Genomic DNA, 18550 nt, shown 5'->3' with positions numbered 1-18550 from the left:
TTGGGATGAGATTGAATGTTTATTTCATTGTATATTTGAAAAGTCCTTTGAATGGAGGAAGGAGGAGTTAGAATTCTACGTTTCATGTTGCTCTTGCCATCTCACTTTCAGGTTCGAATTTGATGCAGTTTCGCCCGACAATTTTTTCCTTATTCTGTAGATTTGTCTGCAAAAATCTCCTTTTTTCTCCTGTTATTGAATCATGTGTAGGCTGTCATCATTTCTTACAGTGCCAGTGGCAATATTGCACTATTGACTAATGCAGCCACCAATAAAATCAGTGGGTTAATAGTAGCATTAGCAGTAAGACTGGTCCTCTCGCTCTTGATGTGGACACAGCCTTTGGTAATGTTTTGTCTGCAGTTCTATGACGTCGGATTCCTTCGCTTTTCCGTAGCTTTCAAGACTCAGCATTTCGATTGTTGTGGTAGATGAGCACGTGTTTTGTAGATGGGGGGGAGACATTTTCAGCAGCTTTCGATTTTGTTCGTGGTAGATGCATTCGGGAGGGTAGATGAGACACAGATTTTTACAACAGTATTTCGATTGCTGTGGTAGAGGGAGACACAGATTTTTACAAAACGATAGAGAAAGTGTTGATTGTTCTTGCTGTTAGGAGTGTCTTTTATCCCGTAGTATCTTTGGTTAAAAGGCTTAGGCTGTTCGTTAGCAGTAATGATATCGACTCGATAAGTCCACAGTAAAAGCCAATGAGTGTAATTGATTCCCTTTGATGTCCTTAACAGCACCTTGGTGCCTCCCAGGTGTTGGCACTCACGGCGGCCGTAGGGGAATGCTGAAAACCGGAACAGTGCCAAAAGATATCGCATTCCCCGATAATATTGCCCTTCTGGTCATGCCGGACAATATTGTAGCTCCAAGTATTTCTATTCAAGAACGCGATGGTATTGGAAAAACACGTTGGCATTGCAGATGCTCCTTGATGTCTCCGACTTTTTTCTAATGCTTAGCCAATTCCTTAATAATCTACCGGGAGATCAAGAGAGTCCCTCTCTACACTTCCAGATTGTATACCACAAAGATCTTGATTTTTTTTCCCCTCTCCCCAACAATGATCTTGATTTATCCCCTCTCCTCCTTTTGTTTTTGACATTGATATATATATATATATATACATATATATATATATATATATATATATATATATATATATAAATATATATAATATTTTATACAGAGAAAGAGAGAGGGAATATCTAATATTTACCACATGAATTAATTGTATTTTATCCGTTATTATTATTATTATGATTATTATTATTATTATTATTATTATTATTATTATTATTATTATTATTATTATATTATTATTATTATTATTATTATTCAGAAGATGAACCCTGTTCATTTGGAACCAACCCACAGGGGCCATTGACTTGAAATTCAAGCTTCTAAAGAACATAGTATTAGTTTAAAAGAAATCAGGGTAGGTAAAGGGTAAATACAGAAAGAAGAGAGCGCTTATTAAAATAACAGAAATAGAATGACAAATGACTGTATAAGTAGTTAAAAATGTAGGTAAAAGTGTTACAAGTATTAGATTGCAAGAATTGTATTAGGGTAGTAATGTACTATGATTTGTATCCTCACTGGAACTTTGAAGCTCCAATTTCCCGACATCCTCAAGGAGACTATTCCAGATTCCAACGGTGTGAGGAATAAAGGACCTATGAAACTGAGAAGTTCGAAAGCGAGTCAGATTTGCTACTATTGGTGCTGCTGTTCAGCAAAGGTGGTTGCTCTCGGCTGGGCAAAGGGGATCGGGGATCAACTGGGAATCGTAAAAGTTCCCTGTTAAAATACAACTCATGAAAAATCATGAAAATTGATAAAACAGGAGTTCATACGTCGATGGACAAAGTAATCTGTACCTGTACACCTGTACACCTGCACACCAACCTTTCTTTGGCTTTTCACATCGCTCCATCCATAAAGATTTCAAATAGTCAGAAAAAATAGCACACCCAAGAGAGAAAGAGAGGGCCGGAGGAAGATTACCTGAGCATTCGTTTCACTCCTCCGGGGGAAAAGGCTTATCACGTAGAGAGAGAGAGAGAGAGAGAGAGAGAGAGAGAGAGAGAGAGAGAGAGAGAGAGATCAAATTTCTCCCATTGTAAAGAAAATGTACAATATACATACGAGTAATGCATATGCATAAGAATGGAGAAGAAGAAGATGAGAAAAGGAGAGAGAGAGAGAGAGAGAGAGAGAGAGAGAGAGAGAGATCCAATTTTTCCGTCTTTAAAGAAAATGTACAATATACACACATTTATGCGTATACATAAAGAAGAAGAAGGAGAGACACATTGTAAGGAAAAAGTACAATATATGTACATATGGCAGTCATACGTATGCATAAGGAAGAAGAAGTACAGAAAATGTACATTATACACACACACAGTTAAGCGTATGTATAAGGAAGAAGAAGAAGAAGAAGAAGAAGAAGAAGAAGAAAGAGAGAGAGAGAGAGAGAGAGAGAGAGAGAGAGAGAGAGAGAGAGATACAATTCCTTTCACCTTCAAAAGAGCTGTAATATGCTTAAGAAACTCATGTATATACATAAGGAGAGAGAGAGAGAGAGAGAGAGAGAGAGAGAGAGAGAGAGAGATACATACATACAATACCTTCCACCTTCAAAAGAGCTATATTATGCTTAAGAAACTCATGATATACATAAGTAGAGAGAGAGAGAGAGAGCGAACGTGATATTCGGCGTGTGGCTCTCTCCATTTTACGACCACCGTTGGTTCGAATCGCTTCCATTATTTTTTTTTCTTTCTTTCTACTTCTTGATCTTTTAACCCGCCCAGCAGAAAGCGGTTTTTGTGGGACGACCATCCCTTAAGTGACGCCGCTGTTGAGTGTGGAATGAGAGTGAAAGGATGCTCGCTTCAGTGTGAATAATAATAATAATAATAATAATAATAATAATAATAATAATAATATCTTTGATTTCTGCTCAAGGAAGCTTTAATGAAATTCGAAAATGATTTCAACGTATAATCTTCATTTTTCCCCCCAAATTTAACCCTCGCTAATTTTTGATGTTCAGATCATTTGCAGTACGATGATACCGTATATTGAGCTATATAATTTCTGCATTTGAATATGGAATCGTTTTGAAAGCAGTTTGTATTGACATTTTTTTGGTTTAATTTTTGGAGCATTTTTAAGTGAGTCGTTATTTATATATATATATATTTACACATACATACATACATACATAAATATATCTATATGTATGTATGTGCACACATTCACAGTTGCTTATTTAATTATACTAACATGTCAGAGAGAGAGAGAGAGAGAGAGAGAGAGAGAGAGAGAGAGAGAGAGAGAGAGAACCAACCACCTCCGCCTTACTTTAACATAGAGGTTACTGGTGAACGGTTAAGCTGTAACGTCGTGTTCATCTACACTGATAATTTCCTTTCTCAGAGGTTACTGGTGAACGGTCTAAGCTGTAACGTTGGTGTTCATCTACACTGATAATTTCCTTTCTCTAGAAAGCAGTATCGCACAAGCGCAGCTCTGCAACACGGCCGTTGCAACAAAGCACGAAGCATTCCGCTAACGAAGAATGGCGTTCAAGGTTCGAATTACCTGTTGATACCATCGGATTTGGGAGAAAGCTTCGGAGACCCAAGCAGAATCGTTATTATTATTTTTGTGTTCTTCCCCTCGAACATTTCCCTGACCCCAGAGCGGGAGCAACAGCACCCCCCCCCCCCCCAAAAAAAAAAAAATAAATAAATAAATAAAAAAAAATAAGAATTAGTTGGTCGGGTATCGGTATGTACCACTGCTGGTCATTGTAGCAAAGAATGCATTGTTTTTGTTGTATTCAGTGATATTATTTGCCCGTAGCTTGATATTACTTTTGAATTTTTATATTATCTCATGATAAGATCGTTGATGTTTTTTTCAAAGAACAATAGTGATATTTTTTGTCTTCCGGTATTGCTTCTGTTTCATACTTTCTCTTCCTGTGTATTTACCCCAATTCTGTGTTCGCTGCAGACAGATTTTGGGTTTTTTACCCCTCTTCGCAGAGGCATTATTCTTCCCTCCTTTTATCTGTAAACGACAACCGCAAAGTTCTACAAGTCAAGCAAAAACGTCTTGGTACATTGCTCAGGAAAAACGTTGTGTCTTCTGACCAAGATGAAAAAACCACGTCATGCCATCTTTTCAGCGCTTTCACCTCAGGAATTTGATGTCTTTTAAATTCTCTTCAGAATTCAGTGGAATTTTTACTATGATATTATTTTTTTTTTCACTGCAGTAGTAATTTATGAATAAATCTATTTCACCGAGACTTGAATCAATGCCAAGTTGATTAATATTCTTTACACCCTTCGTTCAACACTCATATCTCCTCGTTTTATGCCTGTAGCCATTCATACGGAGACATTAGCATGCAAATGTAAAACTCTTTGCTTTCAGAATTGATTTAGTGCTTAACTCTAGAGAAAAAAAATGAGAAAAGTTTTGGTGTGGAAATTTGCCGAAATATTTTATGGCTTTTCAAGATGAAGTTTATGGGCGTAATTGCCGGCATCCGGGACCCTAGGACTCGAGGAAACTTAAATGGAGGAGGATGTTGTGGTTGTGTTGGCGGTGGGGAAAGGATGCTGTTGGAGAGGCGGAGGATACGAGGACGAGAAGAAGGGAAGAGTGGAGGAAGGAATGCCGCTTGGGTAAGGAGGAGGAGGAGGAGGAGGAGGAGGAATGGGGAAGAACAGGGTCAAAGGAATAGAAGTGTGAGGGGTTGGACCTGAAAGGATGATGTTCGAAGGAAGACTATAATACGTTGAACGTGAGGAATTTGGTGTAGAAGAAGAATAGAAGGATGATAGGAGGAAGAGACAAGGCGAAGAGATGTTCGGGTGATGTTCGGAGAGAACGTAAGGAGAATGGAGGGGCAAGCAAAAAATTAATAGAAAAAGAAATAAAATAATAAATAAGAGAGATAAAAAAAGTGACGAAAATTGGAAGAAAAGAGGTTTACGAAGATGAGAAAATGGGAAAAACAGAGGAAGATAGCAATATCTATATCCAGTTCAACAAGATAAAAGGTTCACTAGACGAACTATAAAGAAGGCAACAGTATAAGTAGTATGTTCAGATATTCCAGTTTTCTTTAGAATGGTCTCAGGAAAATTCCTGGTCGAAGATGTGTATGCCTTAGGCCTGGACACACACCACAAACTTGTCAAGTTTCTAAGCCTTTTCTTCTTCATTGCCCAAATTACATAGTTTTATAAGATTCTCGATGAGGACTGAACTGTGGTATTAGGTTTTCCAGTCTTGTAACTCGCTGGTAATTTCTTCTTTGCAAGAACCGAGATAGGATCAAGCCAGTCACCGCCAGCTGGAGTGAGATGGATTGCTAAACGAAAAAAAATAAATAAATAAATAAATAAAAAATGTGGCCTATGAAACTGTCAGCTGGCCGTGATGGCCTGTGTTGTCTCGGTGCCAGACGCACGATTATGACTAACTTTAACCGTAAATAAAATAAAAATGAATGAGGTTAGGAGGCTGCAATTTGGGATGTTTGATGATTGGCGGGTAAATGATCAACAAACCAATATGCAGCTTTCTAGTCCCAATAGTTTTTAAGATCTGAGGGTGGACAGAAAAAGTGCCGACGGACAGACAAAGGCATCTTAATAGTTTTCTGTTACAGAAAACTCTAATTGTAGTACATGAGACAAGAGTAGGGTTTAGATCCGTCACTGATTTATACAATGGCTTAATCTTTGATTTACCTTAGCGATTGACGAGGTATGTAATTTTGTGTACGAATGAGAAACACAAAAAATTAGATAAATTTTATTTATATTTTCCTCGTTTTAACACATTCCCCTAACCAATCTCTCTCTCTCTCTCTCTCTCTCTCTCTTCTCTCTCTCTCTCTCTCTCTCATTATGTCCCACAAACCCTTCTGAGAAGATGAGTGGCTTGTAATGGATACCATTAAGTGCAAGCATAAAGTCTCTTAGCACGAGATAAAATTAATCTGAGACTTGGTCTGCGACACCGTCGCGACAGATCGTCGATTCTTGGTAACAGAGACGTCGCTGCAAGTGAAGTTCGTTCCTGGAATAAATGAGATCATTATGCGGGAAAAGCGCCTCAGTGGCGTGGTTGGTATGATGTTGGCGTACCACCTCGGTGGCCGCGAGTTCGATTCTCGGGCATTCCATTGAAGTGTGAGAGATGTGTATTTCTGGGGATAGAAGTTCACTCTCGACGTGGTTCGGAAGTCACGTAAAGCCGTTGGTCTCGTTGCTGAATAACCACTGGTTTGGTTCCATGCAACATAAAAGCACCATACAAATAAACATTATGCTGAAAGTATGCGAGTTTTAGGGACATCAGACTTATTAAGTTCCATTTTTCATGTTGTTATTAAAGTGTGGAACTGAATAATTTTTCATACTTATTCATACTCTTTTCGGCAATCTGCGCAAAAAAAAAAAAAAAAAAATGTGCTCCTGAGAATATTATATGTTGAGTTAATTTCTAAGGGGTAAATTCACATTTTCTCTTATTTTATTTGAATTTTCTTGTTAAATAGTCAAACAGGCAACAAGGCAGTACTTCGGAGATGGGAAAAGGTTGGTTGATTGGCAGAGAGGTGGGCAAGATTCTTGTGGTTGCTTCTTTATGGCTACTATGGCTGGGATATAGTTTTTTTTTTTTTTTTTCAACGAAGGAAGGGAGGACATACCGGGTAGATTTTATTATCTTTGTAAAACACACACACACACACACACACACACACACAAATGTATACATTTACATGCATACATACACGCACTATATATATGCTTGCATGTATATTTATATCTCTCCATACATAACTGGTGAAAACAACTAAATCATTTTTGCCCCATTGAAAAGTCAAGGGAAAAAATAAACGAGAGAGAGAGAGAGAAGAGAGAGAGAGAGAGAGAGAGAGAGAGAGAGAGAGAGAGGAATTATTCTCCAAATGTTCGTTCACTTTCTCATGATGCCGTTTCTTTCCGGAATGTTTATTCACAAAACTCAATTTACGATTCGACTCCGGAGGTAACAGTATTCAGGTCTTGAGTGGAATTCGCAAGGCGTGTGTGGCCTTCTCAACATACTTCAACTCTCGCGTAAGTTTGCGACTCTGAACCCTCGGTTAGAGCGAATGCTGTTGTGATTTTTTCGTATAAGTATTTGAAAATCATCGTAAACTTCTCTCTCTCTCTCTCTCTCTCTCTCTCTCTCTCTCTCTCTCTCTCTCTCTCCCTCTCCCCAGTTATATGCGCTTCTGAATGAGATACGGTAACAACTTTTAAGATTGAACTCGTAGAATGTAGTGATAGCCAGTAAAACCGTCAGTTTATTTCTGCAGGCGTTGAATCGGTATCATTTTAAAGATTTCGTATTCGGGGTGTTTGTCTGTACATGAACAATGCATGTATATCTAGGTATACTAGGTATGTCAATATGTGTGCGTATGTGCGTGTTGCGTACGTGTGTTCCTAAGTATAGAATATTAAAGGGCGAGTGTCACTCCACTTCTTGGCCTACATGTATTTTCTTTTTATCTCCGAAACTAGCGATACAGCACAAACTTTTGGTGGCCGGCACACATGGAGATCATTACCTCGGGCATGCAAGATGCCTCGGCCTTTGCCTCGTTATTGTTGTGAAGGTATTTATTATTCGGGTCTCTGCCAGGTTGTTGTTGGTACGAGACATCCGGTACAGGTGGCGAGCACTCTGGGTGGGTCAGGTATCATTACGGGCGCGTTCGGAGATGTGGATGTGCGTGCGCGCGCTAGTATGTGTGTGTATGTGTGTGTGTGGGTATATATTTGGGCCTAACTTCTTCTATGGTGGTCCGGTATGCCCCGAGGAAGCGAGATGGTTAGAGTCTTATCGTAGGGAACAGGTGCTGAAAGAGCCAGATGCTCAAGGGCGCGATTAGGATTTTTGGGGCATTAGGGGGAAAAACGTGGTATTCGGGCGATGGAGCGCCTTCATTTTTGTTTTTTTTCCTTCTGATTTTTGTCTTCGACCGTTTGGCGACGCCTCTGATCATGAGCCGAGTTCCTCTTCCCTTCATGCGTAGTTAAGCGCATGGGAGACACGCTGTCTAGCACACTCAGGTGTGAGCAAACGCTTAAAGAAGCCATTCCTTACAAGCGAGGGTTCATCCTTGACCCCGGACACACCTCAGCAGGTGTAACTGGCACGTTGCTCTTCTTCTTCTTCTTCTTCTTCTTCTCCTTCCTTCTTTATTATTATTATATTATTATTATTTTTTTTTTTTTTTTTTTTTTTTGTTTTACCGAGACGTTTTGAAATGATACTGCCATCATGCCTTCGCTTTCTTGTAAGTATACCTTAGACGTTATGAGGAAATAATGCTCATAATCGTTTTTTTTTGTGTGTGTGTGTGTGTACGGTAGACATTTTGTAATTATAGCGCTCGAAACTTTCTGGAATTTATGAGAATTAAGAACGTTTTGAGATGATCGTGCTCGTAACTTTCTTCGTGCATTTTGGGGTACTGCAGTTGTGAAAGAACTAAAAGTAAAACCCTCTTCGTTGTTTTTTATGGCAAGAATTTTAGAGGAGTTTCGTAAAAAAGGGCCAATCGTTTGCGAATGTTTTAAGTTTCTCGGAAAGTTAGAAATTCGGTGACTTTATGACCTTTTGTTTATGTTCAGCTTGTTTTGTACGAGAATGTGGTCTTGATTCTTCTTTTTATCTCGTATGAATTGTTTGTAATACAGAATACTGTCATTTTATTTTTTTAAATTTTTTTTGCCCTTTTATTACTTGTTTTCTTATACTAAAGGATTGAACTTGGCTGAACTTAACTTGTTTTTATGTATGTAGTCGATACCCGATCCCCCGTTTTCTTTGCATGACATTTACTGGCGAACGCCTAAAGTGCTCGTAAGCGCCCGGGACATGTACAAGCAAAACAAATGAGGCAGTAATTGGAGTAACAAGCATTTGTGTGTGCTATTTCAGAAGTATTCTCTTTCTTGTTTCAGTGTTTTTGTGCTTCTCTTGCATTTTTTATTTGGAGGGGGAAGGGGGGTTAAGGGGAGTCGGGATTGGCCGTACTTGCAAGGACCCTTTGGTCAAAAAAATATGGTATAGAAACTGGAAAGTGGAAACCGACAAGAATTATAAAGAAAGCTGGAAGAAGAAATGGCAGAGGTATACTTCACGAAATGCGAAACTGAAAGGAAAACAGAACAGAAGTTACAGAAAAACAACGGAGAAATAATCATAGTGTACTGTACTCAACGAAAACACACACACGCGCGCGCACACACACACACACACACAAAGAAATTTAAAAGAGATTACAAATAGAAGGAAAAAGAGAGAGAAAGTAGAATACATTTAAAAAATAGACGTAACTGAAGACGCAACAAAGATAAGAAACAAATAGATAAAACAGAAAATAACTGATGACGCGAAACAGACGGAAGAAAAAGATAGCAAAACAAGACCCTGGGAAGTCTCGTCCAAGGTATGAGAAGAGCTCTTTCTTCCTCTTGGTCCGAGGGAAACGAAGATAATCAGGTCTGCGTCCGACAGGAAATTCAAATAATAGTGTTGACTTCTTGGCTGGGAACTACGGGTATATGGGAGGGGGAAGGGGAAATTAATAGGGAAAAGCGAACAGGTGGAAATGAAATTAACAAACACGGTCAGAGAGAGAGAGAGAGAGAGAGAGAGAGAGAGAGAGAGAGAGAGAGAGAATGATTTTGAAGTATGTACATTAAAGATACATAGGAGACGAAATATACATATTAAAGATACATATTAAACAACAAAATTGACACTATTCTCAGAGTTAACAGTGGATATATGAAGTCAGTATTTACTCTTGAAAAAATACTTCATTCAACTTTCAGTCTGATTAGAAAACGTGCGATAATCTGCTTCTAACGAGTTTGTTGGATTTTATAACTGTTTTTCCCAATATTTTTCGGTAATCCTGCTAACTGATAATGTACACTGGTAAATCAGGTTGGTATTTGTCCTTGATACACAATTTGTTCGATACTCCTTCCTGTGCTGTTTTTTAACATTCTTCAGAAGCTCGCGAGTTGGAGGAGGAGAAGAAATAGCAACTGAATAAAATCACAGCGAGACGGTTATCTTGCTGAAATGTTGAGGGGAAAGAATAGCAAAGTATATCCTTGAAAACCACTCAGGGTGTGTGGGTGTGTGTGTGCGTGTGTGTGTGTGTTTGTGCGTACGTGTGTTCGTGTGTTCTCATGTTACGTAAGAGAAAAAATAAACGTCCACGGGTTTACCATGTTCAACTCCGACACCAACTTGACATCAAATTACTCTTCTCTTTTGAAAGGAGTTTCTGAAGAAATAGAGCGGTCTCTCCGTGTGATCTCGACTTTAAAACTTTTAAGTCATCTTAACCAAACACCTCTTTTGTTGTTAATATTGTAATGGCTGCTGTTGTTGTTGTGTTACTTTATACTGATATATTTTGGACCTTTTACCATGTTATGTCAGCGACTCAAGTATACAGTCTTTTTTTAAGTATTTAAGGGGGGAGGTGTCACTTAATAGGGATGTCCATTACTTACCCTTCTATTTATTTCAAACTTTTACATGTATTAAGGGTAATTGAATTTCCCTGAAATATCTCAAGCAAAGAGTTTGAACGATTTGTGAGTTATTACAAGTTTTATACATTTTTCTTAACATTTTCAAACCTTAATGAAACCTTTCAAATTTATATACATATATTTTTTCTTCCTCAACTTACAGTATTTCCAATTATCCTCATTTTTCCCTGATATTTTTTTTTTATATTGGCGATATTACTAGTGTTATTGTTAATTTAAAAATAGGTGTGTATATATATATATATATATATATATATATATATATATATATATATATATATTTGTTACCAGTCCCCTTAATTTAATTTAATCCGAGATTCGTTCACCCCGCAATAGAGATAATGTCTTGCACTCGGAACATGTAGCTGTTGACAAGCAATCAATATCACTGAATGGAAGTGAGAAGCGAGCAAGGTATTTATCGAAGTGATTTTGCATAATCCGTTGGTGAATTCTTGACATTTGTGAGAGTGGAGCAGGATAAAGTATAAACCAATCACGTTACATCCAGAGTCTAAAATATAAAAACAGGATAGTCAGCCATCCGTTTATTCTTTGTCAACAGTGTATTCTTAACGTCAGAGGATTAGTGATGTTGAATGCACTTTATAAACGCACTTATTCTTTAGTATCTAGATTTTCGTGGGAGTGGAAAAATTGGTAATGACAAAAGTAGCATACACTTTTACTACTATAGTAGATTCACATCAACCGTGCATTTGATGTCGAGGCCACGCCCTTACGTCGCTCCTGATTGTCTGATGATAAGCCAATCACAAGGCTGGAAACTCTCAGTCTCTCGAGAGAGTTCACATAGGCAGGATCTATGTTCCAACTCTCCTGAGGGATACATTTGAAAGACGTATCCCTCAGGAGAGATGGAACATAGATCCTACCCATGTGAACTCTCGAGAGAGACTGAGAGTTTCGAGCCCTGTGATTGGCTTATTAACAGCCAATCAGGAGCGTCGTAAGGGACTGGCCTAGACATCAGATGCACGGTTGATGTGAAGCTACTATAGGAGCGAATCAGACCATTGCTGTTGCTTGCAGGGTTCTGAAATTCAGTTCCTCTTCGTCGTAGTATGATGAAGTCTCGGGCAGATCCACGCAGACGCCGCTCACGTCACGGTCTGCCGAGGACGTGGCCCTTACAAAGACACAGCGTTGCTCTCCTCGAGTACCGCATCAGAGCAGGAGGCGTGACTGCATTGTTCTTGTCTCCTCGAGTGTTTTGAGAATGCCCTTGTTTGAATGGGCGACGCGAATTGCAAGTCAGGACTCTTTTCCGTGTGTTCAAGCACCACTAGACGGCGGCGGGCTCGCCCCCCAGCTGGATTCCTCTCATGCACAGGCTTTACTTGTTGCGTCTACCGTGTTTTTATTATTTTTGTTTTTGTTTTTATCTATATTTCCATTGTTTTGCAACTATTGAAGAGGTCCCGTTCATAGATGTGCGTGGTTAAGGGTTGTAGTTGCCATTTTTATGTTTTAGTACAGGCCTTCAGTTCAATTATATTTTGTTCGATTCTTGCAAAAATCATTGGAGATGTCACGAAAGCTTCTTCTTTTATCACAAGTAAGGAGCTCTCTCTCTCTCTCTCTCTCTCTCTCTCTCTCTCTCTCTCTCTCTCTCTCTCTCTCTTGGGCGTCTTTTTGATAGCAATTCTTCGCATCTTGTATATAAAGGTTTATTGAAAATATTTTAGCGTTGAAATTAGGAATATTTCTTAATGTACCCTCCGTACAGATTCGATGGAATGAATTTTGAGAGAACGCGTATCAGTGTTTGTAAAAAGTCGAAAGAAAATAACATTTATGATACAAGTATAAAAAATTATTTTGAAAAAGATGGGTTAATGCATTTCATTCGTCTGTACTGTCTTTATTGCATTATATTGTGTTCGTGAGTATAATAAAAGATGTGAATAAAACGTCACTATAAAAGCAACCATGTACTATAAAAATTATTTGGTAATAATACCATTTCTGAGAAGCATCCATTCACTACAAATAGTAACAATTGTGACGTCGAAGTAGTAACAATTGTGACATCGAAGCAGCAGTTACCTTGGAGTACTTATGCAGTTGACAAGGACCAAATTGACGAAAGGTCCCTTAACGTCTCCCTCTTATACTACTCCCGTCTCATGTCAGACACAGAACTTGGCCGGGCAACCGCAGATAGCCCTCTTACTGGCTCGGCTGGCTACCGAACTCTTTCAGCTTTTTTCGTTTGGTGGGCTACGTTACTGATTGGCTTCGGGGACGGGGGAAGGGTAGCTTGGCACTGGCACTGGCATCGTGGCACTAACGGGCATGAAGGAGGAGGTGGAGGCGGAGGAAGAGAAGAATTGGGCTCGGTGTGTCAGTGTGGCCGTGAGTGCTGTGTTGTGTGATTGGTGGTGAGTTTTAGCGCCGCGCTGTGTCCAGTGACCCTCAAAACAGCTGTGGTTTCTCGTCTTCCCATAATGGTGCAAGTGGAGGACTTCATATTTGTGCTTCATTTTATGATAGGAATCCTTATTCGTTCTTGGGAAGGGTTGCAGTTTTGGGTGCCTTTGTGAAAATTGCATACTTGCATTCCTTCTCAAAAACTGCAGATTCCTGTCTGGCTGCAGTATGGCAGACTTCTGTGAATATAATGTACTTATAATTTCATTAAATGAAAACTATAAGTTCACAGCCGGACTATACAAGAATTTCAAGGCCTTTAGTTGTGAAAATTATCGTTTTGAAAGAAGTTTAGCCACTTGATTTGTTGTGAGGTGTAAAATTTGGGTTTCTTGGCTTAAAAAAAATGGTCTCATGAGCAGATGCATGATTAGTCATTTTTTAATCTTCGCATTTCAAAGGTAATGTAATTCTCCCTTTTCTATGTAGCACTGAAGGCTTTCAAGAAAGTATTGGCTTTTGCTTTAATTATATATATATATCCCAGTTTAGTGATGTTGCGTGAGGGTTGACATTTTATATTATTTTATATTTTATTTTTAGCATTTTCGTTTTTATTTTTTATACAGTTAGTTATTAATATCCTTTCGATTTTATATTTCTGTTGTTATGTATTCTAAAAGAAGTTAATTTTGTGTCTGAATATGTTTAAAAAAATGTGATTGGAAATGGTTTTATTCCAGCCCCATTTAGCCTTAAATTATCTGCCTGCACCGCATTCTTATAAAAGTGCCATTCGTTGCTATCGGGTTTTTGTGGTCATAGTTGAAATTCTGAACGTAGTTTCGAAAAAGTGTATGTAGGTTCGTTTGTTTCTTTTCGTTTGCGGGGGTAGAGGGGCTTAAACTCAACGTTGCAGATAGATAGTTCTTTCTTATGTCCTTCTGCATAGTGTTAAGTAAACAATAATCATAATTATCTTTTGTGATATGTGTTCTGTTTGTGCATTCCCTTTCTTTAAGATTAAAAGAAATTCCAGGATGGTTTGGCTCATGTTTATTGAAGATGTTTATCTTTTTAGAATTTGACATCCAACAGAAGATGTGTATCTTTTTAATGTAACAGAAGATGTATAGCTTTTTGTAACTTGTCATGAAGAAGAAGATGAAAATCTTGTATATCTTTTATTGCTCGTTTCGCAGCTGTTACTGTGACGGCAGAACTTTTTTCTTAAAAGGTCGCAGAATAACGCGTGGGATGTTTGCATAGTCTCATTCTCTTTTTATGCGAAATTCTATAGAGTTTGATATAACTCTAAGCATGACATCTATTTTACGTGTAATCACATTTTACCGAAATATGTATTGAAAGAACTCTGCTTTAATGCAGACCTTTCACGAGTATGTTTTTTCTCAACTTTTATTTAAGAATTATGTGAAGCGTATTGTATGCACTTATTTTCATTGGATACATAAGAGAAAATTACTTTTTATTTATTTTTTTTAGCCATAAATCTCATATTAAAGTTGTTTTTCTACTTACTTTTAAATTGGTGTCGCTATTCGAAACCTAACACCTGTCATTACTTTTGTTGGAAAGCAAGATTTTTTTTTTATAAAGCGATGCATGAATACCATTAAAAAATATGTTGCGTCTGCTGTAGCACATATATATATATTTGCTCTCAGACGTTCTTGGCTGCTTTTGTAGTCAAAACACTTCCACACAAATGCTGATACAAAGGAATTTCATTATGTCCAACCCATTGCTTCGGGAAATTCGTTTAGGAGAAATACTACACCTGCGGAGTGAATTTAAGTGAATCGATTACTTCTTGAAAGTTGGGCAACGTATTGCTTGAGAGCGACGCAACAGATGTTTGGACTGTACATGTTTGTTTTCCGAGTGCCTCGTCCTGACGGGTGTTATTCCTACTGCAGTTGGTTTTGTTTACCTGTGTGTTTACTCTGCAATTATCTTTCCTCTTCATGTCGTTCGGATGCCCATCTTCTCTTTCTGCTTTTGCAGTTGGACGGAAAGCGGCTGATTTAAGTGTTATATGCAGTTATCTGGTTCTTCTTGTCCTTTTTATACCCTTTTGTCTTTATATATTCTTCTTCCCAGCTGGTTCCCATCTTTTATATGAGGTCGCCGCTTAAAAAATGGGAACTAGCTGGGAAGAAGAAGATATATATATATATATATATATATATATATATATATATATATATATATATATATATATTATATATATATATATATATATATATATGAACGAGAAATGATTTGTGCACGTTTTTCTTTACGAATATGTATCTTTTCGTTTCTTGAACGTTCATTCTCTTTCATTCTTGCATGTAAGAGGGAACCGATTTGTTTTCAAAAGCCCAAATCTAGCTCGAACTATATTGTTGGGTTTGCCCACAGTCTGTCTCTGGGGGCAAGATCTCGATTATTGATAAGCTGGATGGAAGGGGGTTTGATTCATTTTTGTAAAGTAGGACGAGGAGAAGATGCCCTTCAGATACAAAAGCAATATTGCATGCGAGGGCTTGCTTGTCACAGCTAAACAAAGAGACTTGGAGTTGCGATATAATCTTTTGTAACCTAACCGATTGCATAATATATATACGCTTGAAGTAATAATGAACATGAGGAATTAAATTTCGGAAATTTAACTGAGAGGGAGTAAAGTTATCATTATCTTTGTTGTAAGTTTGCTTGAATACATTTTCTGTATACTACGGAGAATATATTTTATATTAATTATAATAGTAATTATATATATATATACATATATATATAATTAGGATAAGTATAGATATATATATGCATAAAACTAAAGTACCGGTTTGAAGATGAAAATAATCAGTACTTGGAAGCAAGGAAATATTATGACTTCGGAAGGAATTTATTAATATTATATATATATATATAATATAAGTATATATATATAATATAATATATATATATAATATAATATATATAATATAAGATTATATATTATTATATATTAACTATTATATATATTATATATTATATATATAATATTATATAATATATTATATATGAAATAATCAGTACTTGTAGAAGTAATAATATATGAATCGGATGGAATTTATGACCAACGAAACAAGAACGATTTATTTTTTTTAACAAGTTGCGCCTCGTTAAATTCGGACAAATACGGTGAATACTCATCAGTAGGAGCTCCGAGTGAAGTTTTGACATGATTGAGATCATAATTACCAGCATGAGTGGCAGGAACAAACGTGCTTCTGAAGGCTATTGATTAACAGAAGAAAAAGGCTAGAAGAGAGAACAAAGACCAATCGGACAACACCGGACCCAGAAAAGGGTCAGGTGTAACGCCGTCAGCTCCTGCAGTTATTAGGATCAAGTGGGAAGTTGATTTGATTGCAAAGAAGGAATTCAAATCATCATCAGGAGTATTTGTGTTGCTGCTCGCGAATGTGGGGACTTCTGTAAGTTTATAACTTATAACTGATGTATTGCGGGTAGTTTACATATCCGCTGACAGAGCCTACAGCTCCTAAACCATGATCCCAAATGAAAAAAAAAATGCATAGAATAAAAGTTGTCAAGTATTCCAAAATCTACCCGAAAAGTCACTTATCCGACCAATTTACGCCAATTTGCCATCAGCCAATATTTCCCGTGAAACGTAACTTTTTCTAAGTGCCCAGTCGATGCATTTAATGTTTTATGGTACCCGAAATGTCCTAACCAAGGTATACAGAATATACCTTGGTCCTAGTGGAGATTATTTGTCTGTGACCAAATTTTAGTCCGACACTAAAGTGTTTTATCGGGCAATGTATTTTCCAGACTCTGCATTTTTGACAGTAAATTTATTTATAATGAAATGTGCATAGTGTATTTCCATATATTTATTCTTTCAGTATGAAACAACGAAAGTCTACGGGTACTTTATACGTAAGTGTTTAGACTTGCTGTCGTGCAGCCCTAGGTCAGCCTTTCTAACCAGTGGCCCCTATATAAGTTTGCAGAAAGAAGGTACCTTGGTTCGAGCTTGTGATAGTACTGTACATAACGTCCATATGGGAAGTACTTGCCATCTTGACTCTCGATTATATTTTTCACGTTATGGAAAGGATAGTAATAGATGTGATGCAATTGGAGTAGTTACTTCGTATCGTAGGATGTATTCTTGAATACCTCTTTTAGCTTTAATGTGATTACAGATGTTTGCTGTGACTTTTTGTTCATAGCGAATCGGTACCTTTCACACCAAGAATATAGAAAGAGAAAATGTGCATTCTAAAGGAAAATTGATGTAGGCGATAGTGGTGGAAAAGAGAGGAGAATGTCGAGAAGACTTAACAGTAACATGAACTGCATTCTGTCTCAAGAATTGACATCTAACAGAAACACTTCTCAGTATCCCAAGAGTCGAGACAGAGACAACCGTGAAGAACTGATGACCATAAATAAATCCGGAGAACAACGGCGTTCTTTGTCTCAGAGACACGAACAGGATACAATGGCCCCATCCCATTCGCCTTTGAAGGACGTTGTTTGCACTGGGAGAGAGCTAGGGTTTCCTGGCTCGAGTCCTTGTAGTCCTTGCAGGAGATGCCATCGTAATGTTAAGAAGGTTTCCCTAGTGATGGTCCCAGTGGAAGCCTTTATGTCTCGAGGGCTTGGAGTGTGTGCCCGAGAGGAAGTTGATATTGTGTAAAATCATTCTCCTGTTGTGTGAAGTCATCCCCGAGATGTATTATTGAAGGAAATGCGAGGGGGAGATGATAGCTTGCAATAGATGATAAGGAGGAGAGGTCGTGCCAGAAATGAGATGGCAACAGGGCTTTCATATTTTTTTCTTGAGCGTCTGCGTTGGAAACGTCGTTTCCTCGCACGTGAATCGTAGTTGTTTGAGTTAAATGTCACAAAGTAAGGGCTACAAATAGCAAAATCATTTGTGACAGATGTCACGTTACATGACAGTTCAAGGTATTCTTGCGTTCTGACGTACAAAGTAGTGGCATTTCTGTCAAAGGGCAAAATGAGATATCCTTTAAGCAAAGTATTTCATTGTCCTCATCCTAATGTTCAAATTTTTATTTAAACATTTGGAACAATTCAGGTAGGTGCACATGAAGACAAATAAGGATGACAGAGAGAGAAAACTCCAGGGAAATAAGATGGGCCGTACTGATATAGGTAGACTAAGCTGACAAAGGGAGAAAGGAATGCGGTTGAGTGTTTCCTATCTGATAGAATTTTAGCTTTGCGTCACCTTCTTTTCGCCCGAGGCGTTATTTACTTCTTTTGTCATTGAGGGAGGAATTGCCGAGTCGCCTCTTGGATTACTTTTTAATCGTAAATAATGGTACCATCAGATCAAGAGTTATATTTATCGACATCTGAAGCTTGGGACTTTGGTCGGCGCTAAGGAACACAGAATATTCGTCCTTTGAAAATTTTTA

At 37.9% G+C, this 18550-nt stretch overlaps 1 protein-coding gene across 4 annotated transcripts in view; it reads left to right on the top strand.

Annotated features, from left to right (window-relative positions):
- The window catches only part of LOC135202465 (vang-like protein 2), a 455973-nt gene that overhangs the window by 415772 nt on the left and 21651 nt on the right, over positions 1–18550 (top strand). Inside the window, exon 1 of one of the 4 annotated variants that reach the window (XM_064231872.1) lies at positions 12961–13090. The exons of 2 other annotated variants lie outside the window; for them this stretch is intronic. The gene's annotated coding sequence lies outside the window, so the exon portion shown is untranslated. Of the gene's footprint in view, positions 1–12960; positions 13091–13240; positions 13541–18550 lie in introns of those variants that run through there. One more of the 4 variants, XM_064231873.1, reaches the window with a different exon arrangement.

This window comes from Macrobrachium nipponense, chromosome 30 (genome assembly GCF_015104395.2).
Source record: "Macrobrachium nipponense isolate FS-2020 chromosome 30, ASM1510439v2, whole genome shotgun sequence".
NCBI classification, from domain to species: domain Eukaryota; kingdom Metazoa; phylum Arthropoda; class Malacostraca; order Decapoda; family Palaemonidae; genus Macrobrachium; species Macrobrachium nipponense.
This window is presented reverse-complemented; position numbering and strand designations above follow the sequence as displayed.